The sequence below is a fragment of the Cetorhinus maximus genome, chromosome 36, assembly GCF_964194155.1.
Source record: "Cetorhinus maximus chromosome 36, sCetMax3.hap1.1, whole genome shotgun sequence".
In the NCBI taxonomy this organism is placed as follows: Eukaryota; Metazoa; Chordata; class Chondrichthyes; order Lamniformes; family Cetorhinidae; genus Cetorhinus; species Cetorhinus maximus.
The window spans coordinates 1667659-1692969 of record NC_135914.1 but is presented as its reverse complement, the minus strand read 5'-3'; the positions used below and the strand labels follow the sequence as shown (position 1 = coordinate 1692969).

Genomic DNA, 25311 nt, shown 5'->3' with positions numbered 1-25311 from the left:
CTGAGCTGTGTAAAGAACGTTTTCTGGTATTTTATGTTATCAGCTCGGTATGCGCTGTTGAACCGACCCTGGTTGTGTGAGGTATCAGAAGATGTTTGGGTCTCTCTGGTCTGGACAGGAATCGAGTTCCTCCACAACATTCTAAACCCGTGTGTCCCATTTGCCCTGATTCTGCTGCTCAATGTTCTCACCGTCAGGCACATTTTAGTGAGCAGCAGAGCCCGCAGGAGACTCCGGGCTCACAGCAGTGGGGAGAGTCCCAGAGATGGAGAGTCGAAGCAAATCCATCATTTTACTGTTTGCCATCTCGGCCAATTTCATCCTGTTATGGTCACTGTTAATGGTGTTTTCTATATGGAGCCGGATGCAGTATGATTCTGTATGGATAAACTATTTAGTGATGGAATTAGGCTCCATGCTGCAGCTCCTGAGTTGCTGCACAAACACTGCTATTTATGCCATCAGCCAGACTAAGTTCAGAGAGCACTTGAAGAATGTGCTCAAATATCCCTTTACTCATAGAAACAGAAAATAGAAGCAGGAGTAGGTCATTCAGCCCTGCTGCACTATCCAATATGATCATAGCCAAATTATCTACCACAATGACATACACCCGCTTTCTCCCCACACCCCTTGACACCTTTAGAGTGTAGAAATCTATTTACTTACTTTGTAAATATATTCTGTGACTTGGCCTCTACAGTCTTCCCTGGTAGAGAACTCCACAGGTTCACCACCCTCTGAGTGAAGAGCTTTCCCTTCATCTCAGTCCTAAATGGCCTACCCCGTATCCTGAGACTCTGACCCCTTGTTCTAGACATCCCCCTAGCCAGAGGAAACATCGTCCCGAATCCAGTCTGTCCAGCACTGCCAGTATTTTATATACTTCACTGAGATATCCTTTCACTCTTCTAAACCTCTGTGAATATAGGCCTCATCGACTCAATCTCTCATCATCACATAGTCCTGCCATCCCAGGAATCAGTCTGGTGAACCTTCACTGCACTCCCTCTATGGCAAGTATAACCTTTCTAAGGTAAGGAGACCAAAACTGCACACAATACTCCAGGTGTGGTCTCACCAAGGCCCTGTCCAGCTGCAGTAAGGCATCCTTGCTCCTGTACTCAAGTCCTCTCGCAATGAAGGCCAACATACCATTTGGCTTCCTAACTGCTTGCTGCACCTGCGTGCTTGCTTTCAGTGATTGGTGTACAAGGACACCCAGGTACCTTTGCACATCAACATTTCCTAATCTATCACCATTTAAATAATACTCTGCCATTCTGTTTTTCCTACCAAAGTGGATAACTTCACACCTTTCCACATTATACTGTATTTACCCACTCACTCAACTTGTCTAAATTGCCTTGAAGCCTCTTAACATCCTCCTCACCGCTCACATTCCCACCTCGTTTTGTGTTGTCAGCAAACTTGGAAATATTTACATTTGGTTTCCTCATCCAAATCATTGATATATATTGTGAATAGCTGGGCCCCAAGCACTGATCCCTGCGGTACCCAACTAGTCACCGCCTGCCACTCCGAAAAAGACCCATTTTTTTCCTACTCTCTGTTTCCTGTCTTCTAACTAATTCTCAACCCATGCCACATGCTTTAATTTTGCACACTAAGCTCTTAGGTGGGACTTTATCAAAAGTTTTCTGAAAATCCAAATGCACATCGACTGGTTCTCCCCATCCATCTGCCTGTTACATCCTCAAGAAACTCCAGTAGGTTTATCAAACATGATTTCCCTTTCATAAATCCATGTTGACTTCATCTAATCCTGTTGATATTTTCTAACTGCCCTGTTAACAGATCATTTATATCAGACTCTGGCATTTTACCTACAACTGAGGTTAGGTTAACCGGTCTGTAGTTCATTGTTCTCTCCCTCCTTTTTTAAATAGTGGGGTGGCATTTGGCACCCTCCAATCTGCCGGGACTGTTCCAGGATCTATAGAATTCTGGAAGATGGCAACCAACGCATTCACTATTTCCATGACCACCTCCTTTAGTACCCTGGGATGTAGATTATCATGCTCTGGGGATTTATCAGCTTTCAGTCCCATTAATTTCTCGAGTACTACTTGTTTAGTAATACTAATTTCCTTCAATTCCTCCTCCCCACTAGACCCTTAGTATCATAGCATTTCTGTGGAGTTACTTGTGCCGTCCTCTGTGAAGACAGAAATAAAGTAGTTGTTTAATTTCTCTGTTATTTCCTTGTTCTCTATTATGAATTCTCCTATTTCAGGCAGTAAGGGACCTACATTTGTCTTCACTAACCTTATTCTTTTTAAATATTTATAGACGCTTTTAAATCCGCTGTTATGTCCCTTGCAAATTTACTCTCATACTCTCTTTTTTCCCTCTTAATCAATCTCTTGGCCCTCCTTTGCTGAATTCTAAATTGCTCCTAATCCTCAGGCTTGCTACTTTTTCGAGCAGCTTTATATGACTCCTCTTTGGATCTAATCTTAATTTCTTTTGTTGGCCATGGTCGGGCCACTTTTCCTGGTGTGTTTTTGCACCAGAAAGGAATGTATAACTGTTGCAAAGCATAGATTCGTTCCTTACATATTAGCCATTGTCTATCCACTGTCATGCCTTTTAATGAAGCTCCCCAATCTATTGTAACCAACTCACCCCTCATACCTTCGCACTTTCCTTTGTTTAGATTCAGTACACTAGTTTTGGAGTGGACTACTTCACTTTCCATCCTAATGAAGAATTCTATCATGTTATGGTCACTCTTCCCTGAAGGACCCTGCACAACAAGATTATTAATTAACCCCTTCTCGTTGCACAATGCCAGATCTAGGTTAGCCTGTTCCTCGATGTACTGGTCTAAAGAAACATCTCGTGCACACTCCAGGAATTCATCTGCCACGGTATTATTGGTAATTTGGTTTGCCCAGTCTATATGTAGATTAAAGTTACCCATGATTACTGTAGCACCCTTGTTACATAAATCTCTAATTTCCTGTTTAATGTCGTTCTCTACATTCCCACTACAGTTTGGCGGCCTAAAGACAACTCCCACTATTGTTTTCCGCCCCTTGTTGCTTCTTAGCTCCACCCAGACTGATTCAACATCGGACTTTGATGAGAAGAACTGAATCACTGAGACTTTCCAGGATTTTCTCATTTTATTTCACCATTTCCAGTGGGGGGTGGGGGGGTGGGTGTGTGTGGCCTGTTTCTGTGCTCTCAGATAGGGAGTGGGGCTAGTTGCTGTAGTAACTGATTGGGGTGGAGCTTGAAGCTGTGGTAACGGACGGACGGGTGTGGGGGGGGGGGGGGGTGGAGCTAGTCTCCCACACCACCCTGCTCTCATGCCCACATGTCCGTCCTTGGCCTGCTGCAATGAAGCTCAACGCAAACTGGAGGAACAGCACCTCATCTTCCGACTAGGCACTTTACAGCCTTCCGGACTGAATATTGAGTTCGACAATTTCAGATCATGAACTCTCTCCTCCATCCCCACCCCCTTTCCGATCCCCCCCTTTTCCAATAATGTATAATTTTTTTACAACTTTATTTTTTTTCTTTTCCCTCCTATTTTTAAATTTATTTCGATCTATTGTTTTATCTCCACCTTTTAGCCCATTTCGATCCCTTCCCCCCACCCCACCCACACTAGGGCCATCTGCCACTAGCTTGCTTCCCTTAATATCACTACCGTCAACGCCCCTTTGTCCTTTTGTCTATGACGTCTTTGGCAATCTCTTCGTGGCCTCCACCTATCACTGGCCCCCTATCCAGCTCCACCTGTCCCACCCCCTCCCCCCCCCCCCCCACCAGCTTATATTTCATCTCATTTCCATATGTCTTAATTCTGATGAAGGGTCGTATGGACTCGAAACGTCAACTGTGTCCCTCTCCGCAGATGCTGTCAGACCTGCTGAGTTTTTCCAGGTATTTTTGTTTCCCCCCCACCCCCCACCATTTGAGGGTTCACTTGTCCATCATCCTGCTCGCTCGCCCTGATTCGACAGTGAGACCTACCCAGCCCCCCTGCCCCGCCTCCATCACCCTGTTCCCACTGGCCAATCCAACTGTCCATCATGCCCCTCCCACACCCCCCCCCCCCAAATGGACAGGGATCCTACCAACCCCTAACAGCACTCTGCACCCATTGGCCAGTCCACCTGTCCATCATTTACCCCCCCCCCCTCTCATAGATTGGACAGTGAGCCAACCGCTCCCATACATGATCCAGCACCATTGGCCAGTCCCCATCAAACCCCACCCCCCCCCTCCAATTAGACAGAAAAACCTACCACCCACAAGCGTTGCTCCGCGTCCATTGGCCAGTCCGCCTGTCCATCATTCTCCTCCCTCACCCTGATTGGATAACGGTCTTCCTCCCGTCACATTGATTGGAGGATTTTTGACTGACAGCCAAAAAGCCCGAATCCTTAACCCCGCCCTCCCACCGCCTTGATGACAAATTTAATCGGTTTTTGTTTGTTTGCTCCCAGGGGCAGTGCCCAGAGATTCAGTCTCCTGGAGACTTAGAGCTAAATTAAGTCCCCGACTGGTTTGTTCTGCCTTTCACATTCGCAGCAGCTGCAGGTGTTTAATTATTTTATAATTTGTCTTCATGTCTCCACCCAGCCTGAATCCCTAGGCCAGTTGTTCGGGGCAACCGGAAACCCCGGACTACAATTCCCAGAGTGCACCGGTGAAGGGGGAGGTCCCGAGAGGAAGTGAGCTCACAAGGCGGCCCGTGGAGGCGGAGTCTCTCTCAGGGTCAACATTGGGGGTCAAAGGTCAATAGTACCTGAATCTCTGTTAGAGGGAGGCAGAGAGATACACAAAATGGCTGTGGTCATAAAATAACAGGAACAGAATCCCAAGGAGGGAGAGACAGAAAGAGAAATGGGCTTGGAGAGAGAGAGAGGCAGGGATAGAGAGAGAGGGGCAAAGACAGGGAGAGCAAGGGAGGGATAGAGAGAGAGAGAGGGGCAAAGACAGAGAGAGCAAGGGAGGGATAGAGAGAGAGAGAGGGGGGGCAAAGACAGGGAGAGCCAGGGAGGGATAGAGAGAGAGAGAGGGGCAAAGACAGAGAGAGCAAGGGAGGGATAGAGAGAGAGAGAGAGGGGCAAAGACAGGGAGAGCCAGGGAGGGATAGAGAGAGAGAGGGAGGGGCAAAGACAGGGAGAGCCAGGGAGGGATAGAGAGAGAGAGAGGGGCAAAGACAGAGAGAGCAAGGGAGGGATAGAGAGAGAGAGAGAGGGGCAAAGACAGGGAGAGCCAGGGAGGGATAGAGAGAGAGAGAGGGGCAAAGACAGAGAGAGCAAGGGAGGGATAGAGAGAGGGGGGCAGAGACAGGGAGAGCAAGGGAGGGATAGAGAGAGGGGCAAAGACAGGGAGAACAAGGGAGGGATAGAGAGGGAGGGGCAAAGACAGGGAGAACAAGGGAGGGATAGAGAGGGAGGGGCAAAGACAGGGAGAACAAGGGAGGGATAGAGAGAGAGGGGCAAAGTCAGGGAGAGCCAGGGAGGGATAGAGAGAGAGGGGCAAAGACAGGGAGAACAAGGGAGGGATAGAGAGAGAGGGGCAAAGTCAGGGAGGGATAGGGAGAGAGAGGCAGGGATGGAGAGAGGGGCAAAGACAGGGAGAGCAAGGGAGGGATAGAGAGAGAGAGAGAGGGGCAAAGACAGAGTGAGCAAAGGAGGGATAGAAAGAGAGGGGGGCAGAGAGAGAGGGGCAAAAACAGAGAAAGGGAGATACACCTAATTACTGTAGAAATAAAGCAACAGGAACAAAATCCCAAGGAGAGAGAGCCAGAGAGAGAGGGAGGGATAGAGAGAGGAGGGGAGTGGAGAGGGGGAACGAGAGAACTGGGGTCGTGGGGGGGGGTTGGGTGGAGAGAGGGAAGGAGAGACCTTGGGGGGTGTTTTCGGCTGTGGAGACTAATTGCAGTGGTGGGTGGGGAAGGCAGTGTATCACCCGCCAGCCATGGCAGGTTCAGCATCAGATCGTCTGCTTTTCAGCTCATTGTTTATGCACGAATGTGATGCACGTCAGATCTTGTGGCAGGGTGGGACGTGACTCGTCTGTCCCGCCATTCCCACATCTCATATCACCGGGCACCATATTTAAACTGCAACCACACACACACATTCACCCCCTGCAGCCCGGGACTGGTTATGGCAAGCGTCAGGATGGCCCTGAAAAGTGAAAGAGGCCCACAGCCCCAAAGTTCAGTGAAAATGCACTGGCCGCAGCCCTCCAAGAGGTCGAGGACCAGCAGAAGATACTTTCCTCCCATGATGGGAGGCAGAGGTCCACCAGCCTGATCACCAAGGCTTGGGAAGAGGTCGCTAGTGCAGTCAGTGCTAATGCGCTGCTTAAGAGGATTGCAATCTAATGCAGGAAGAGGATGAATGACCTCATCCACTCCGCCAGGGCAAGTCAACCTTCTCCTCACTCTAAACTCTCACTTTCACCAGGCCATCAGGCATTTGCTGGGATCTCACACACGGCCAACACAGTGGACATCATCACTGATTCATCACACACACTTTTACATCTTCATCTCTAGTCTCATCCTGCACAAGTCGCGTTTTCAGCCCTTGTATCGGTCCACACAGCACACGCACAGAAGGCAGGCACGCCGATCATCAGCTTTGGCATCCATCCTGCCCACGGTCTGTCCACCTATCATTATGCAGGAAAAGATCACCACACAACAACCGGGAGAGATCCCAGGTTGGAGGGGGATATGCCAGAGCTGAGCTCCTTTCAAGGAGCAGGCGACAGGGCTAGCTGGCGAGGACAGCGACCGCTCCTGCTCCAACGGCGAGATCAGCATCTCACAACAAGCCAGTGAGGGTCCATCCAGCAGTCTTCGCCCCCCCCCCCCGCCGAAACTGAGTGCTCTTTACTGTAGGTGACCATCCAGCCAATCCCTCATTATCTCGTCTCTGTACCACAGGCACCAGCAAGAGGTACAGCGGGCAGGATGGTCAGAGGCCATCACCAGATTGGAACGGAGGATGGAGGAGTCCGTCCACGTATTGTCTGATGTGGTGGCACCGACGTGACAGCGCATCGGGGTCACCACCGGAAGGTCCAGAAGAACACTCCGTTCCTGCCAGATAATCACCGGGACCTGCACATCCCATCACTATAGCTATGACTGGGATCCATCAGTGGGTTCGCAAGAGGGGGCAGGGCACCTCAATCTCCTCCAGCAGCCCTTTCCCGTCAAGGAGTCGGGTAGGGGCCTCTGGCCCCCACAGAGAGGAGGATGTCAGCCAGACACCCTGGGGCATTCCAACCCAGGACTGTCCAGCCGCTCCAGCTCCCCTCTGCCTGTGACCCCAGCAACTCCAGCCCCACCGGCCAAGGAGGGTGCCAGAGACCCAGAGCAGGCCGGGGCCCTCCAGGTCTCAACCCTCCAGAAGTCGCCCGCCGAGGTTATCACAGACAACAGGACGTAGCAGGCAGCCTCCACCACTGCTGCAGATGTCAGGAATGCATCTGGACGCGGCGGTAGGGTAAGCAGGTTAAGAAATATGAAGGGCACAAAGGGTTTCACTCTCTGCAGATACTCTGCACGTCTGTAAATATATTTTCTTTCTCCGAAATTCTCGTCCAGCGAATAGCTCTTCTGTCTGGTGCAATGCTCCGAGATCATACAAGTGTAACAGGGGCCCCCACACCCCCATTTCCCCCCCCCTCCTCACTTATCTCCCATCCTGTCCCTCAGGCCTATGGCATCTCGCACCATCTCATTCCAGCGAGTCACCGTTCTGTCCACAGCAGCGACATGAGCAGAGCCTCTCGCTGCAACAACCAGGTGCTTGGGCTATGCCCACCTGAGAGTTATGTCAGAAGATCAGGTCATGTGGCCTCATGAGTATAGATGTTGCAGTTTGGTTCCTTCTCCTGATGCTGCTGCACTGAAGACTGGTCAATGTGGACCTTAAGAGATTTCAATGACCACCCACATTGGAGTCAATCACACTCAGAGCATCTTTTAGTGGCCTCCATGTAATGTCTGTCAAGCTTGACTGTGGGTTACATTCCCACAAATATTCGGGGATCTTAGCCGCTAGTGGTGGCCTGTAGCATGGCGTTGTGTGTGTCTGCAATCAGACATCACCCCTATAGTAGTTCCCAATCTCCACCTGCATGATACAGAGCTATGGACCTTGCTGACACTTGGTGACTCCTGAAATACCTGCTAGAGAACAATGACCATGCGGCTTCAGAGGTGTGTGTCAAGGCCCAGATGCCGGACTATGAAATGGGAGGCTGCTGCTCCGGACCTGAAGGGCTGGCTGGCATAGCTTGGCGTAATCCCTGAGCCAACTCTCCAACGGGCAGTCGACATGCTTACCTGATCGTGACAAAGCCATCAGTGTGCCTGGTTTCCGTGTGGGTAGCTGAGAACTCCTGGAATGAAGATCTGGAGGCCGCAAGTGTGATGACGTCATAGAGGTGTCATCCATACTAGGTTGCTGGGATAAGCCAATCTGTCCTTCCCCACCACGGGCGCGATCCCTATTTTCCCCAGCCAGTTCGGTGGCCATCTTCCTCCAACTGGGTGAGGGGTGAAGGGTCAGCCGTCCTTCCTCCGGCCTGGCATCTTTCCCTCCGGCTGTGGGCAAGCTTGATGGCAAAGGGATGGACTGTGAGGAGAAGGGATGGTGCCGAAGTTGGGAAAGATGCATTTCCCCCCTGTGTGTGTGTGTGTGTGTGTGTGTGTGTGTGTGTGTGGTGAGCCCTCCTCACAAAGGACTGAGGATGGCGTGTGTGCCACTTGGTGGATGAGATGGCAATGATGGGAAGGTACCCGGGAGAATCGGTGCTGATATTTGTGTGAGATCGCTGAAGAGAAGCAGCCCTTTGAGTGCATAAGGCCATAATGGGAATTTTGACATTGGAGGCATTTGAAAGTTGACTTACCCTGGCGGAGTGGATGAGATCGTTCATTCTCTTCCTGCCCCGGATCGCACTCCGGGTACAGCCACGCTGACCTGCCTTGCGATGGCCTCCCAGGCCGGAGAGGTGAGGCTGGTATGCTTCTTCGCACCAGCACTGGGGTAGGGGACATCCCGACGCTGCCATACTTCTGTGCTCAAGGCCTGGAGGGTGTTGTTGCTGAAGTGGGGAGCAGCCTCCTTCTTCCTGCTTGTTAACACCTCTACAGGTAGAAGTGAAATGTGTGTGCTCAGGTGGTGTTTAAATATGGCGCCCGGACCTTTGACCCCCATTAGGTGACAGCAGGGCAGACGAATCAGCTCCTGTCCCACCATGTGATTCCCAGAGATACTCGTCTGTGCACAATTAATAAGCTTCCGAGCGTGGGATTGAGTGCGATTACCTCCATTCTGATCAGCAGGAAACGAGCCGCGGAACCCGCCCACCTTTGCACTTTGCTTCAAAAACAGAAAATTCTGGAAAAACTCAGCAGGTTTGGCAGCAAAGAGGAACAGAGATAACATTTCGAGTCCGTATGACTCTTCTTCAGAGACTTCCAAACTGTACAAAGCACCCTCAACAATTACCTGCAACTTGAAAGAGCAGATGAAGCCATAATTCATTTAGTATTTAGGACCCATGCCAAAGTGGAAATGTTGGGATTCATACAGAGCCTTAACAACCATCACCCCCCTCTCAAAAGCCACAATAGGTAAATGAAGGGTCGATTTCTTAGACAGAAGTGTTTTTAACTAACACAAGAGAAAACACAAGTTGGCAAAGGTTTTCTTTAAACCAACAGACACCTTGCTACATGCAGAAAGCCTCCACCCTAGACACCACCCGGGGAGTAGTTCATCACAGCCAACCTGCTTCCTCCACATTTGTACTAAAGTAGATTTTGTCCAGTCAGTAACCACTTTATTCACTGGGCTCAGACAGAGGGCTTACACAAAAGGATTCCTTCGACATATCAAATCCCGCTTCCCAGCAGAACCGGACAACAGAGTGGGACAAGAAAATACTCAAAATACCACCAATCATGAGATATTCTAACAGGACCCTACACATAAATAGGGTGGTTAAGAACAACCTCTAATGCCTAATTCCCTCCCCCAGAGGGCAGTGGAGGCTCAGTCATTGACCATGTTCAAGAGAGAAGTTGAGAGGTTTCTGGAGACTAGTGACATCAGGAATATGGGGATGTGGGGAAAATGGCGGAGCGGTAGGTGATCAGCCACGATCTGTTTGAATGGTGGAGCAGGTTTGATGGACCGAATGGCCTCCTCCTGTTCCGATGCTCCCATGTGACAGAAATACACATACACACACACATGCAGATACACACAGACACACACTCTTACTAAATGATGAAACTAGAAACTGTGGAAGTTCCAAGAGACTTGGGGGTCCGCGTCCATTTGAGTGCGGCATAGGTTTCATAGAATGATTCCTGGACACCAAGGGTTAAATTACAAGTTGTGACACACTGTTGTATTGCTGGAATTAAGAAGGATCAGGGGTATTTGATCAGAGTTATCAGTGGGAACCAGTGGGGGTCAGGTGTGGAGGTATGGTGATTGGGGGATGTCGGGTGGTCGGTGGGGGGGGTGGTTGGGTGGTCAGCGAGGGGGCAATCAGCAGGGGCGGAGGTGGTTGGGTGGTTCAGAGGAGTGGTCATTGGGAGCTTGCAGATCGGATGGTCGGGGATTGGTCAGTAGGTGGGTGGTGATCGGGTGGTTTAGGATTGGGTCATTGGGGGTCAGGTGGTCCTGAGTGTGGTCGATGGGGGGGGGTGTCGGATGGTCAGGGTAGTCCGATGGGGGGAGTCGGAGAGGTTGGGGGGGGGGTCATTACTTTGGTTACCCAGGAGTTAAAAGTGATTTTAATTCTTCTAACTTTTTCTGGGTAACTATGACAGTCGGAACCATCCAAAGTTTGCAATTTGAATCCTGTTTTCGGATGTTTCCAGGCGCAGGGCAATTTCCCAATGGAAGTTTGAACACCTTCGGGCAATTGTGGTCAACCTTTACCTGGGTACTTCCTGGGCAGAACCCCCAGGGCATCTTTGGGGTATCTGCTCCGGAGCCCAGGAGTTATGGGCCTTTCTGTGTGGCACAGAATAAGTGGAACAATTGCTGGGAATCTGGAGTGTGATGAGTGCTAGAATATAATGCTTGAGTATAATGCTGAAATGCAAAACTATCTGTGCTGGCAGGGTGCTGTTGTGTTTAATTACTGTGGTAATTAATAATTGTGTTAATGAATAATTATGCTTTTGTCTGTGTCAACAGAGTGAAATCAGAAGAACTGTCACTGGAGATGGGGAAAAGCAATGTCTAGGATGTAGTATTTTCTTGGCCTCTAATAATTCTGATTCTGTGTAACAGCCATAAAAATGTTTGTGTATCTGGCCGGTTAGCTCAGTTGGTTAGAGCGTGGTGCTAATAACGCCAAGGTCGCGGGTTCGATCCCCGTACGGGCCATTCATTTTATTTCTGCTTCTTTATCTTTCCTTCTGAACTATACAAAAACCTTTGCAAATAAGTTCACAACATATTGAAGCAATGCTGCAGATATTTGTTTCTGGGGCACATGGTCTGATCTTTGGAATTATTTCTGGGGTGAATGGTCTGCTATTTGGGGTTATTTCTGGGGTGAATGGTCTGCTATTTTGGGGTTATTTCTAGGGTGAATGGTTGGTTTGATGTTTGGTGTTCATGTGAGGAATGCAACTCTTTCTCCCCGTGGCTCTGATGGCTGGGATACTCGAAATCCAGTATCAATAAAGTATCAGTAACAGTGTCAATATCAATATCAGTGTAGCTGTAACATTTGTGGGAATGTTCGTGAACTGTGTGAGACTGTCAGTGGGCTGTGTGATAATGTTTGTGAGCTGTGTAACAACAATAACAGTATCAGTGTAGCTGTAATAATCCCCGATTCAGTTTAACAACAAACTCAGTATCAGTGTAACTGTAGCAATCTGATTCTGTGGAACAGCAATAACAGTATCAGTGTAACTGTGACAATCCTCTGATTCAGTTTAACAACAAATTCAGTATCAATAGCAGTATCAGTGTAGCTATAGCAATCCCTGTGACTCTGTGTAACAGTAATAACAGTATCAGTGTCACAGTAACAATCCCTGTGACTCTGTGTAAGAGCAATAACAGTATCAGTGCAGCTATAACAATCCCTGTGACTCTGTGTAACAGCAATAACAGTATCAGTGCAGCTATAACAATCCCTGTGACTCTGTGTAACAGCAATAACAGTATCAGTGCAGCTATAACAATCCCTGTGACCCTGTGTAACAGCAATAACAGTATCAGTGTAGCTGTAACAATCCCTGTGACCCTGTGTAACAGCAATAACAGTATCAGTGCAGCTATAACAATCCCTGTGACTCTGTGTAACAGCAATAACAGTATCAGTGCAGCTATAACAATCCCTGTGACCCTGTGTAACAGCAATAACAGTATCAGTGCAGCTATAACAATCCCTGTGACTCTGTGTAAGAGCAATAACAGTATCAGTGCAGCTATAACAATCCCTGTGACTCTGTGTAACAGCAATAACAGTATCAGTGCAGCTATAACAATCCCTATGACTCTGTGTAACAGCAATAACAGTATCAGTGCAGCTATAACAATCCCTGTGACCCTTTGTAACAGCAATGAGAGTGTCGGTGTCACAGTAACAATCCCTGTGACCCTGTGTAACAGCAATGAGAGTGTCAGTGTCACAGTAATAATCCCTGTGACCCTGTGTAACAGCAATAACAGTATGTGTCACAGTAACAATCCCTGTGACCCTGTGTAACAGCAATGAGAGTATCAGTGTCACAGTAACAATCCCTGTGGACCCTGTGGGAGAGCAATGAGAGTATCAGCGTGACAGTAACAATCCCTGTGGACCCTGTGGGAGAGCAATGAGAGTATCAGTGTGACAGTAACAATCCCTGTGGACCCTGTGGGAGAGCAATGAGAGTATCAGTGTGACAGTAACAATCCCTGTGGACCCTGTGGGAGAGCAATGAGAGTATCAGTGTGACAGTAACAATCCCTGTGGACCCTGTGGGAGAGCAATGAGAGTATCAGTGTGACAGTAACAATCCCTGTGGACCCTGTGGGAGAGCAATGAGAGTATCATGGAGCAGTAACCATCCCGCTGATGCCGCAGTGGCCGGTTAGCTCAGTTGGTTAGAGCGTGGTGCTAATAACGCCAAGGTCGCGGGTTCGATCCCCGTACGGGCCAGTCTCACATTTTAGCTTTTTTTTTTGGTAACATTGTCGCCAAAACAATGTGTCGAGTGGGAGCCGGGACTACAAATGTAGCGCTGGGGCTGGGGCTGGGGCTGGGACTGGGGCTGGGGCTGGAGCTGGGGCTGGGACTGGGGCTGGGGCTGGGACTGGGGCTGGGGGCTGGGGCTGGAGCTGGGGCTGGGACTGGGGCTGGGGGCTGGGGCTGGAGCTGGAGCTGGGGACTGGGGGCTGGGGGCTGGGGCTGGAGCTGGGGCTGGGGACTGGGGGCTGGGGCTGGAGCTGGAGCTGGGGACTGGGGACTGGGGGCTGGGGACTGGGGGCTGGGGGCTGGGGCTGGGGACTGGGACTGGGGGCTGGGGGCTGGGGGCTGGGGGCTGGGGCTGGGGACTGGGGGCTGGGGCTGGGGGCTGGGGGCTGGGACTGGGGGCTGGGACTGGGGGCTGGGGACTGGGACTGGGGGCTGGGACTGGGGGCTGGGGCTGGGGGCTGGGGGCTGGGACTGGGGGCTGGGACTGGGGGCTGGGGGCTGGGACTGGGGGCTGGGGACTGGGGGCTGGGGACTGGGGGCTGGGTCTGGGGCTGGGACTGGGGCTGAGCGAGGTCCCGATGCAATTTCTGAGTCTGTTCAGTTTCTCAGAGGAAAAGCCAAGGAAGCAAAAGCAGGTTTGTCGGTCGCTGCGAGCAGGGTTCGAACCTGCGCGGGGAAACCCCATTGGATTTCGAGTCCAACGCCTTAACCACTCGGCCATCGCAGCTCCACAGCCCCAGCACCGCATCCTCCGCATTAATAGCGAATAAACCCTGTCTGTCAGGGACCACCCCCCTTCCCCTGGGGTCTCACAGGGACATTCTCCAGCTGCATCTGCCCCTCTCTCTCCCTTTCCCCTCCATAAAAACAACCCCAAGGGCTTTTTTGCAAAGGATTGAGAATTATTATTATTACTAAAAAGCTAAAATGTGAGACTGGCCCGTACGGGGATCGAACCCGCGACCTTGGCGTTATTAGCACCACGCTCTAACCAACTGAGCTAACCGGCCGCTGGCAGCAGCATTCAATACTGTTGCACAGAGTCACAGCATTGTTACTGTCACACTGATACTGTTACTGCTCTCCCACAGAGTCACAACATTGTTACTGTCACACTGATACTGTTACTGCTCTCCCACAGAGTCACAGCATTGTTACTGTCACACTGATACTGTTACTGCTCTCCCACAGAGTCACAACATTGTTACTGTCACACTGATACTGTTACTGCTGTTCCGCAGAGTCAGAGGATTGTTACTGTCACACTGATACTGTTACTGCTCTCCCACAGAGTCAGAGGATTGTTACTGTCACACTGATACTGTTACTGCTCTCCCACAGAGTCAGAGGATTGTTACTGTGACACTGATACTGTTACTGCTCTTCCACAGAGTCAGAGGATTGTTACTGTGACACTGATACTGTTACTGCTGTTCCACAGAGTCAGAGGATTGTTACTGTCACACTGATACTGTTACTGCTGTTCCGCAGAGTCAGAGGATTGTTACTGTGACACTGATACTATTACTGCTGTTCCACAGAGTCAGAGGATTGTTACTGTGACACTGATACTATTACTGCTGTTCCACAGAGGATTATTACAGTGACACTGATACTATTATTGCTGTTCCACAGAGTCAGAGGATTGTTACAGTTACACTGATACTATTATTGCTGTTCCACAGAGTCAGAGGATTGTTACAGTTACACTGATACTATTATTGCTGTTCCACAGAGACAGAGGATTGTTACTGTGACACTAGTACTATTATTGCTGTTCCACAGAGTCAGAGGATTGTTACAGTTACACTGATACTATTATTGCTGTTCCACAGAATCAGAGGATTGTTACAGATACTGTTATTGATACTGAATTTGGAGTATCTCAACCATCACATCCAGAAGGAGAGTCATAGAGTTGTACAGCACTGGCCCATCGTGTCCATGCCGGCCATCAAGCCCCTATCTATTCTATTTCCATTTTCCAGCACTTGGCCCATAGCCCTGTGTGCTATGGTGTTTCAAGCGCCCGTCTAAATACTCCTTAAATGTTGTGAAGGTTCCAGTCTCTACCACCCCCTCAGGCAGTATGTTCCTCCAACCACCCTCTGAGTGAAAAAACTTTTCCTCAAATCCCCTCTAAACCTCCTGCCCCTTACCTTAAATCAATGCTCCCCTGGTTATTGACACATCAGCTAAGGGGAAAAGTTCCTTCCTATTTACCCTAACTATGCCCCTCATAATTTTGTATACCTCTATCAGGCCCCACCTCAGCCTTCTTTGCTCCGAGGAAAATAACCCTAGCCTATCCAGTCTCTTCATAGCTGAAACGCTCCAGCCCAGGCAACATCCTGGTGAATCTCCTCTGCACCCTCTCCAGTGCAATCACATCCTCCCTATAGTGTGGCGACCAGAACTGCACACAGTGCTCCAGCTGTGGCCTAACTAGCGTTTTATACAGCTCCAACATAACCTCTCTGCTCTTATATTCTATGCCTTGGCTAATAAAGGCAAGTATCCCATATACCTTCTTAACCACTGTATCTACCTGTCCTGTTACCTTAAGGGATCTATGGACATGTACACCAAGATCCCTCTGATCCCTGGGTATTTCCTAGGGTCCTACCGTTCATCGTGTATTCCCTTGCCGTGTTAGTCCTCCCAAAATGCATCGCCTCACACTTCTCAGGATTAAATTCAATTTTCCACTGCTCTGCCCATCTTACCAGCCCATCTATATTGTCCTGTAATCTAAGGCTTTCTTCCTCAATATTTATGACACCACCAATTTTTGTGTCATCTGCAAGCTTACTGATCATACCCCCCATATTCACATCTAAATCGTTAATGTGCACTACAAACAGCAAAGGTCCCAGTACCGATCTCTGCAGTGCACCACTCGTCACAGGTTTCCAATCACACAAAAAACCTTCAACCATCACCCTCTGCCTCCTGCCACTAAGCCAATTTTGGATCCAATTTGCCAAATTGCCCTGGATCCCATGGGCTCTTACCTTCTTGACCAGTCTCCCATGTGGGACCTTGTCAAAAGCCTTACTGAAGTCCATGTAGACTACATCAACTACACTACCCTCATCTACACTAGTCTCACCTCTCCGAAAAATTCAATCAAATTTGTTAGAGAGCTGCATTCCTCACATTAACACCAAGTATCAGGCCATTCACCCCAGAAATAATCCCAAATATCAAACCATTCATCCCAGAAATAATCCCAAATAACAGACCATTCATCCCAGAAATAATCCCAAATAACAGACCATTCGCCCCAGAAATAATCCCAAATATCAGACCGTTTATCCCAGAAATTCAATCATTTCTTTCTGCCTTTCGGGACCACAGGATTAGACAATGCATTGTTCCAGCCTCTGCTATTTACTTTTGTTAATAGCAGCCCACTGGGGTGAAATATTAAAGAATCCAAACTACAGGTTTGGTGCTGGGATCTGGAAAGATGAAAGGAAGGCTGTAAACTGTCAACAGCTCACACATCTCTCAAGTGGCACATAGAGAGATATTCCTCTTATCGTGTCCACGGACAGTCTATACATGGCCCAGCCAGAACTGGGCACATTTTTGCGCCTTGTTGTTGAATTCGGCAAGATCTGCAACAATGCAGGGTTCCTCTAGCGATAGGCATTGCAGGAGATGTTGCAAAGTCTGTGGCTCAGTTCCACATTCACAAGTTGTCGGACTGGTTGTATATCCCCATTTGCTTAGTGACACCTTTGAACGACCTACACCAGTCCTAAGTCTGTTAACGCACTTCCAGGTTGCCCAGTTGCAATTAGCTCCTGGGGGAAGACTTTCATCAGCTAGAATTTCCATCGCTGGGGGTTGTTCGAGACTGGCGAGCCAGTCTTTCCACAAGGCGATGCGGGCTTCAGATGGGGTTGATTGTAATGGAACAACACTGTTCATGAAGCTCCTCCTTGACTTTAGGCGGCTGGGTGTAGGTGTATGACCATGTAGAGGGTGCCTCTCATCTGATGTTTGACTGAGTCGCTCTTTCTTGCTGGCTATCGTTCTTCTTATATCAGGGGGAGCGATACCCACCAGGATATACAGGCTGTTGGTGTTTGTTGGTTTTAAACAACCTGTGATAAGTTGGCAGCTTGCGTTCAGAACAGCATCCATCTTCTTAGCATGAGTAGATCTTTCCCATGCAGGGCAGGCGTATTCGGCAGTGGATTAGCAAAGAGCAAGTGCACTGGTTCGCAATGTTTTCCAGCTTGCTCCCCATTTTGTGTCTGTGAGCTTATTCAGGATGTTGTTTCGTGCGCTCGCTTTTGCCTTTGTCTTTTCGATGTGGTTCTTGAAGGTGAGGCATCTGTCAGGGGTGACTCCTAAGTAGGTAGGGTGCTCGCAATGCGTCAGTGTTGCTCCACACCAGGTTACTTTAAGCTGGCGTTTGGCTTCACGCTTTCTGAGGGGGAATGCACAAACCTTTGGTCTTTGGTGGGTTTGCGCGGAGGTGGTTTTCTTCATAGTGGGATGTCAGTCCCTCCAAGGCCTCAGAAAGCGTTGTCTCCACGGTGTTAAAATCAATGATAGGGCCGTAGAAGTGAGCCTCTGCATGCATTGCTTCAAAATATTGTGAGCTCCCTTGTAAAGGGCACTGACGCGATTTAGAAAGAAAACTGAAAGAAAAATGAATGGCCCGTACGGGGATCGAACCCGCGACCTTGGCGTTATTAGCACCACGCTCTAACCAACTGAGCTAACCGGCCACTGCACAGCACCACGGCTGCTCCATAGAATCAGAATTATTAAAGCCCAAGAGAGGACTCTAACACAGGCTTTGCATTTTACATTTCCTGTGACTGCTCTTACTTCACTCTGTGTGACACAGGCAAAAGTACCATTATTACAGCCTAGGAGAGGGTTACATGTCAGACATGGCATTTTACATTTCCTGTGACTGCTCTTAATTACTTCACTCTGTGTGACCCAGGCAAAATTAGCTCAAAGACACAACTTCCTCTGCAAACAACCACACACACACACACTTTGCTTCAATCATGGGGAGCCCACCCAACAACCTGAGGGAGAATGACTTACTCCCCATCCCACTTCTATATTTTAAACTGCCCTGATGAATGGTTCTGTGGGAGGGTCATGAGGACTCGAAACTTCAGCTGTGCTCTTACTCCAGACCTGTTGAGTTTTTCCAGGTATTTCTGTTTCTGATCTGGATGAAACTCCAGTTTTGGGGGGGAAACAGTGCAGTGGAATTGGACAGAACTCCACATATAGGGAATGTGAAAGTGGTGTTCTTCAGTGGCTCTGTGGCGCAATGGATAGCGCGTTGGACTTCTAGTGCAATGATGGAATAAGGCATTCAAAGGTTGTGGGTTCGAGTCCCACCAGAGTCGGGTTTTAGGTGAAATTTGGCGGGGTGCCGGATTTTTATATATATATATTTTTGGCAGCCTGACTCCCTCAGACAGGCTCAAGGAGGGAGGAGGGTGGAGAAAGCAGATCCTTTCTCCCACTTCCTGCTCCAGTCCCTCCCCACTTTCCCTCTGATTGGTGAACCATGCACAAGATAAACGCCTCGGAAGGAGAAATAGAGAGAGAGAGAGATTGAGAAGCAGGGGGTGGGTGGGTGAGCAACAGGGGCCAGTGGGCTTTGCAGGATTTTAATTTTCCATATTAAGCTGGAACAAAGTTCAAAAGGCGTCAGAGAACCTCTCTCCCCAGGGCAATTGTCTGATGCTTTTTGTATTCAGTAGTGATTACAAACTGACACAGAAACTCCACTGCTGCCTATTAAAGCGATAGACACAATTGCACACAAAATGCTGTGCCCAGAACTGGGCTCAATACTCCAGCTGAGGCTGAACCAGTGTTTCTTGTACAGGTTTAATTTCACCTCCTCCCTTTTATACTCCATACACCCTATTTTTTTTTATATATACAGCCCAGCCCAGAATCTGCATGTCTTATGAACCCCCTGCACACTCGACAATTTTTCACAAGAAAGAAGCCATGACTGTGAGAGTTTCCTTGCAGGTTGCTCACAGCAAGAGATCATTCAAGGGGGTCCCCCCCTCTATGAAAATGAATGGCCCGTACGGGGATCGAACCCGCGACCTTGGCGTTATTAGCACCACGCTCTAACCAACTGAGCTAACCGGCCGCCACGGATACACCCATTTCCCTCTCAACCCCCATTTCCGCTGGTATTGCAGCAATAGCATTTTCCGGCATTGGTTTTTGTGAAATCTGCTACAGCCTCCAGTTCACAGCCATACACTCTCTTCACACCAGTGCTCCACTTCGCTCTCTCTCTCTCTGCACAGCTCACAACACACACACAAAACATAGCACACATCTCACAACACACATACAACATCCTCTCTGCACACATCTCACAACACACACAAAACATCCTCTCTGCACACATCTCACAACACACAACATCCTCTCTGCACACATCTCACAACACATACACAACATCCTCTCTGCACACATCTCACAACACATACACAACATCCTCTCTGCACACATCTCACAACACACACACAACATCCTCTCTGCACACATCTCACAACACATACACAACATCCTCTCTGCACACACACTTCCTCTCTACACATACACACACCATACACATACACACACAACATCCTCTCTGCACATACACTTCCTCTCTACACATACACACACAACATCCTCTCTGCACATACACTTCCTCTCTACACATACACATACAACATCCTCTCTGCACACACACACACACACATACAACATCCTCTCTACACATACACACACCATACACATACACACACAACGTCCTCTCTGCACATACACTTCCTCTCTACACATACACACACAACATCCTCTCTGCACATACACTTCCTCTCTACACATACACACACAACATCCTCTCTGCACACACACCTCTCTAAACACGCCTCACAACACACAACATCCTCTCTGCACACACACTTCCTCTCTACACACACACACATCCTACACCTCTCTAAACACGCCTCACAACACACGGCATCCTCTCTGCACACACACACACACACAACATCCTCTCTACACATACACACACAACATCCTTTCTGCACACACACCACCTCTCTAAACATGCCTCACAACACACGGCATCCTCTCTGCACACACACACACATACACACACGGCATCCTCTCTGCGCACACACACACACACACACACCCTCTCTGCTCGAACACCCACAATACACACAATATCCCAGGAACCATTCTCCTGAATCTTTTCTGCACTCTCTCCAGTGCGTTCACATCCTTGATAAAGTGTGGTGCCCTGAGCTGGACACAATGCTCCAGCTAAGGCCAAACTAGTGACTTATACAAATTCAACATAACCCCCTTGGTCTTGTATGTATGCTCCTATTAATAAATGTTGCATGTTTTATTAACTGCTCTGTCAACCTGTTCTGCCATTTTCAATGGCTCCTGCACCCCATTTAGAGTTCCCCTCTATTTTATATTGTCTCTCCATGTTCTTTCTACCAAAATGAATCACTCCACATTTCTCTCCATTGAATTTCATCTGCCACCTGTCCACCCATTCCACCAACTTGTCGATGTCCTTCTGAAGTCCTACTTTATCCTCCTCACAGCTCACAATGCTTCCAAGTTTTATACCATCACTTCCCTTCCCAACTGTTTCACAGCAGATACAAATTCACATTACACTTACTATTCCAAATATCTACATGGAAGCAAAAATTCTTATTTAACTTTTGAAACAACTTATTTTACAAGCAGTTCTTTAAAAGGCTTCAATAGAAAATGCAATTTGTATGGGGTGAGAGTTGACCCCTGCTCCTGACAAAGCAAACAACCTCAAACAGCAATCCTCGTATTGCAACTTATTATAGTGACCCAGCCTCTTGCTAACTATGGTCATTGCCTGGCACTTGTGTGGCGCGAATGTTCCTTGCTACTTGTCAGCCCAAGCCTGGATATTGTCCAGGTCTTGCTGCATTTGGACATCGACTGCTTCAGTATCTGAGGAGTCGCGAATGGTGCTGAACATTGTGCAATCATCAGCGAACATCCCCACTTTTGACCTTATGATGGAAGGAAGGTCATTGATGAAGCAGCTGAAGATGGTTGGGCCGAGGACACTATCCTGAGGAACTCCTGCAGTGTTAGAGTCATAGAAGTCTCCAGCACAGAAAAAAGCCCTTCGGCCCATCAAGTCTGCGCCAGTCAAACAAGTACTTAACTATTCTAATCCCACTTTCCAGCACTAGGCCCATAGCCTTGTATGCCATGGCATCGCAAGTGCACATCCAAATACTTCTTAAATGTTAGGAGGGTTTCTGCCTCTACCACCCTTTCAGGCAGAGAGTTCCAGATTCCCACCACCCTCTGGATGAAAAAACTCTTCCTCACATCCCCACTAAACCTCCTGCCCCTCACCTTAAATCTATGCCCCCTGGTCATTGATCCCTCCACCAAGGGGAAAAGTTCCTTCCTGTCTGCCCTAACTATGCCCCTCGTAATTTTATACACCTCAATCATGTCCCCCCTCAATCTTCTCTGCTCTAGGGAAAATAAACCCAGTATATCCAATCTCTCCTCATAACTAAAACTCTCCAGCCCAGGCAACATCCTGGTAAATCTCCTCTGCACTCTCTCTAGTGCAATCACATCCTTCCGATAGTGCGGATTCCAGAACTGCACGCAATACTCTAGCGTTTTATACAGTTCCAGCATAACCTCCCTGCTCTTATATTCTATGCCTTGGCTAATAAAGGCAAGTATCCAATATGCCTTCTTAACCACCTTATCTACCTGTCCCGCTACCTTAAGGGGCTGGTGGACATGCACACCAAGGTCCCCCTGATCCTTGGTACTTCTCAGGGTCCTACCATTCATCGTGTATTCCCGTGCCTTGTTTGTCCTGCCCAAGTGCATCACCTCACACTTATCCAGATTGAATTCCATTTGCCACTGATCAGCCCATCTGACCAGCCCGTCTATATCCTCCTGTAATCTAAGGCTATCCTCCTCACGATTTACCACCCCACCAATTTTCCTGTCATCCGCGAACTTACTGATCAACCCTCCTACATTCAAGTCTAAATCGTTTTAATATACCACAAACAGCAACGGTCCCAACACCGATCCCTATGGAACCCCACTGGACACAGGCATCCAGTCACAAAAACACCCCTCGACCATCACCCTCTGCTTCCTGCCACTCAGCCAATTCTGGATCCAATTTGCCAAATTGCCTTGGATCCCATGGGCTCTTACCTGTGTTATCAGTCTCCCATGCGGGACCTTATCAAAAGCCTTGCTGACATCCAAGTAGACCACGTCAAATGCATTGCCCTCATCTACACACCTGCTCACCTCTTCGAAAAATTCAATCAAATTGGTCAGACATGACCTCCCCTTAACAAAACCATGCTGACTGTCCTTGATTAATCCCTGCCTCTCCAAGTGTAGATTAATTCTGTCCCTCAGAATTGTTTCCAATAGTTTCCCCACCACTGAGGTTAGACTGACTGGCCTGTAGTTCCCTGGTTCATCCCTTCCCCCCCTTCTTGAATAAAGGTACCACATTGGCTGTCCTCTAGTCCTCTGGCACCTCTCCTGTGACCAGAGAGGTATTGAAAATTATTGCCAGCGCCCCTGTTATCTCCTCCCTTGCCTCACTCAACAGCCTGGGATACATTTCATCCCAGCCTGGAGATTTATCTACTTTTAAGCCTGCCAGACCACTTCAAACCTCCTCCCTTTCTATGCTAATTTCTTTCATTATATCACAGTCCTTCTGCCTGATTTCCATACCCACGTCGTCCCTCTCACTTGTGAACACCTACACAAAGTATTCATTTAGAATCCTACCTACCTCTTCCGGCTCCACACACAAATTATCACTATGGTCCTTAATGGGCCCTAAATCTTACCCTAGTTATCCTCTTACTCTTAATGTACTTGGAAAATAACTTTAGATTTTCCTTTATTTTACCTGCCAATGTTTTTTCATGCCCCCTTTTTGCTCTCCTAATTTCCTTTCTAAGCTCCCCCTACACATTCTATACTCCTCTCGAATTTCTGCTGTTTTAAGCCCTCGTTATCTGCCATAACCCTCCCTTTTTCTCTTTATCCAATCCTGTATATCCATCGACATCCAAGGTTCCCTGGATTTGTTGGTCCCACCCTTTGTCTTTACTGGAATATGTTGGCCCCGTACTCTCCCTATTTCCTTCTTAAATGAGTCCCACTGCTCTGATGCAGATTTACCTAAAAGTAGCTGCTCTCAGTCCACTCTGGCCAAATCATATCTGACCTTATTAAAATCGGCCTTCCCCCAATTTAGAACTCTGATTGCTGGCCCATTCTTGCCCTTTTCCATAACAACCTTGAATCTAACAGAGTTATGATCACTCTCTGCAAAATGCTCCCCCACTGATACCTCTACCACTTGCCCGGCTTCATTCCCTAAAATTAAGTCCAGGACCACCCACTCTCTTGTAGGACCTTCTACTGGCTTAGAAAGCTCTCCTGGATGCATTTTAAGAATCCCGCTTCCTCTAAACCTATCACACTATGACTAACACACTTAATGTTGGGGAAGTTGAAATCCCATACTATTACTACCCTATTATTTTTACACTTCTCTGAAATATGTCTACATGTCTGCTCTTCTTTTTCTGTCTGACTGTTTGGGGGCCTATAGTACACTCCCAGCAATGTGATTGCTCCTTTTTTGTTTTTAAGTTCTACCCATATGGCTTCATTTGAGGAGCCTTCTAAGATGTCATCCCTCCTTACTGCAGTAATTGATTCCTTGATCAATATTGCGATACCCCCTCCTCTTTTACCTCCTTCCCCGTCTCGCCTGAAGGCCCTATATCCTGGAATATTGAGCTGCCAATCCTGCCCCTTTCTCAACCATGTCTCTGTGACAGCAGTGACATCATATTTCCATGTGTTAATTTGTGCCCTCAACTCATCTGCCTTATTCGTCAGATTCCTTGCATTAAAATAAATGCCATCCAACCTTGCCAAACTCCCTCAGTGAGGGACTGATTACTGAGATGATTGACTTCTAACAACCGCAGCTATCTTCCTTTGTGCTATGTATGACTCCAACCAACTGAGATTTTTCCTCCTGATTCCCATTGACTTCAGTCTTGCTGATGCCACACTCGGTCAAACGCTGCCTTGATGTCAAGAGAGGTCACTCTCACCTGGTGTTTTAGGAATACACTTTTCAAAAGCAGTCTTGAGCTCTTTGGGAAATATACTACAGCCTCCAGTTCTCAGACATACACTCTCTTACCTCACTTAGTGTGTGTGTGTGTGTGTGTGGAGAGGGACTGGTTACTGGGTGTGTGTGGGAGAGAGATTGATTACAGTGTGTCTGGGGGGAGATGGGCTGATTACAGTGTGTGTGTGTAGATAGGGACTGATTATTGTGTGTGTGGAGAGGGACTGATTACGGGGTGTGTGTGGGGGTGGGGAAAGAGGCTGATTACAGTGTGTGTGTGTAGATAGGGACTGATTACTGTGTGTGTGGAGAGGCACTGATTACGGGGTGTGTGTGTGTGTGTGGATAGGGACTGATTACAGTGTGTGTAGTGGGGGAGAGAGGCTGTCGCGGAAATCGGAGTGAACACTCAGACCCAGGAGGTTTGTCTCGGAAGCCTTTATTAATCGAGATATCACGGAGAGCCCAGTAACATACAAGGTAGCTAGCTGACACTCTGAGGAAGCATCAGAGCACACACGTATTTATAGTAGAAGTTGTACATATCAAAGAGCTTGAAGGTGATAAGGCTGTCTAACTTTCAATGATCAATTACATTGAGAATCATTGTCACACAATTAGTCTATTCTAAGTTTATGTCTATACAGGATATTGGGGGAGGCTCACGTAGTAATAAAAGTGAGACAGAGAATAGATGACCATTGCTTGATCCTGGGGGCAGACATCCCGTCTCAAGGACTCCAGGAAGCCTGCCCATGATACTCCCCTTTCTCCCCTCCTGCTCCATTAGCTGGCAGCTGCAGGTGTGCCTGCTAGAACAAAAA

General features: G+C 48.4%; 7 non-coding genes across 7 annotated transcripts; 3 read left to right on the top strand and 4 right to left on the bottom strand.

Annotated features, from left to right (window-relative positions):
* Positions 1-11355: 11355 nt before the first annotated feature.
* On the top strand, positions 11356-11429 carry trnai-aau (transfer RNA isoleucine (anticodon AAU)). The gene has a single exon. It is a non-coding gene; the product is annotated as a tRNA-Ile (tRNA).
* A 1700-nt stretch (positions 11430-13129) lies between these two features.
* Positions 13130-13203, top strand: trnai-aau (transfer RNA isoleucine (anticodon AAU)). Its single transcript has one exon. It is a non-coding gene; the product is annotated as a tRNA-Ile (tRNA).
* A 681-nt stretch (positions 13204-13884) lies between these two features.
* trnas-cga (transfer RNA serine (anticodon CGA)) lies at positions 13885-13966 on the bottom strand. The gene has a single exon. It is a non-coding gene; the product is annotated as a tRNA-Ser (tRNA).
* Positions 13967-14175: 209 nt separating this feature from the next.
* Positions 14176-14249, bottom strand: trnai-aau (transfer RNA isoleucine (anticodon AAU)). The gene has a single exon. It is a non-coding gene; the product is annotated as a tRNA-Ile (tRNA).
* A 3664-nt stretch (positions 14250-17913) lies between these two features.
* Positions 17914-17987, bottom strand: trnai-aau (transfer RNA isoleucine (anticodon AAU)). Its single transcript has one exon. It is a non-coding gene; the product is annotated as a tRNA-Ile (tRNA).
* Positions 17988-18539: 552 nt separating this feature from the next.
* trnar-ucu (transfer RNA arginine (anticodon UCU)) lies at positions 18540-18632 on the top strand. Its single transcript has 2 exons — positions 18540-18576; positions 18597-18632. It is a non-coding gene; the product is annotated as a tRNA-Arg (tRNA).
* A 693-nt stretch (positions 18633-19325) lies between these two features.
* On the bottom strand, positions 19326-19399 carry trnai-aau (transfer RNA isoleucine (anticodon AAU)). Its single transcript has one exon. It is a non-coding gene; the product is annotated as a tRNA-Ile (tRNA).
* Positions 19400-25311: the final 5912 nt, after the last annotated feature.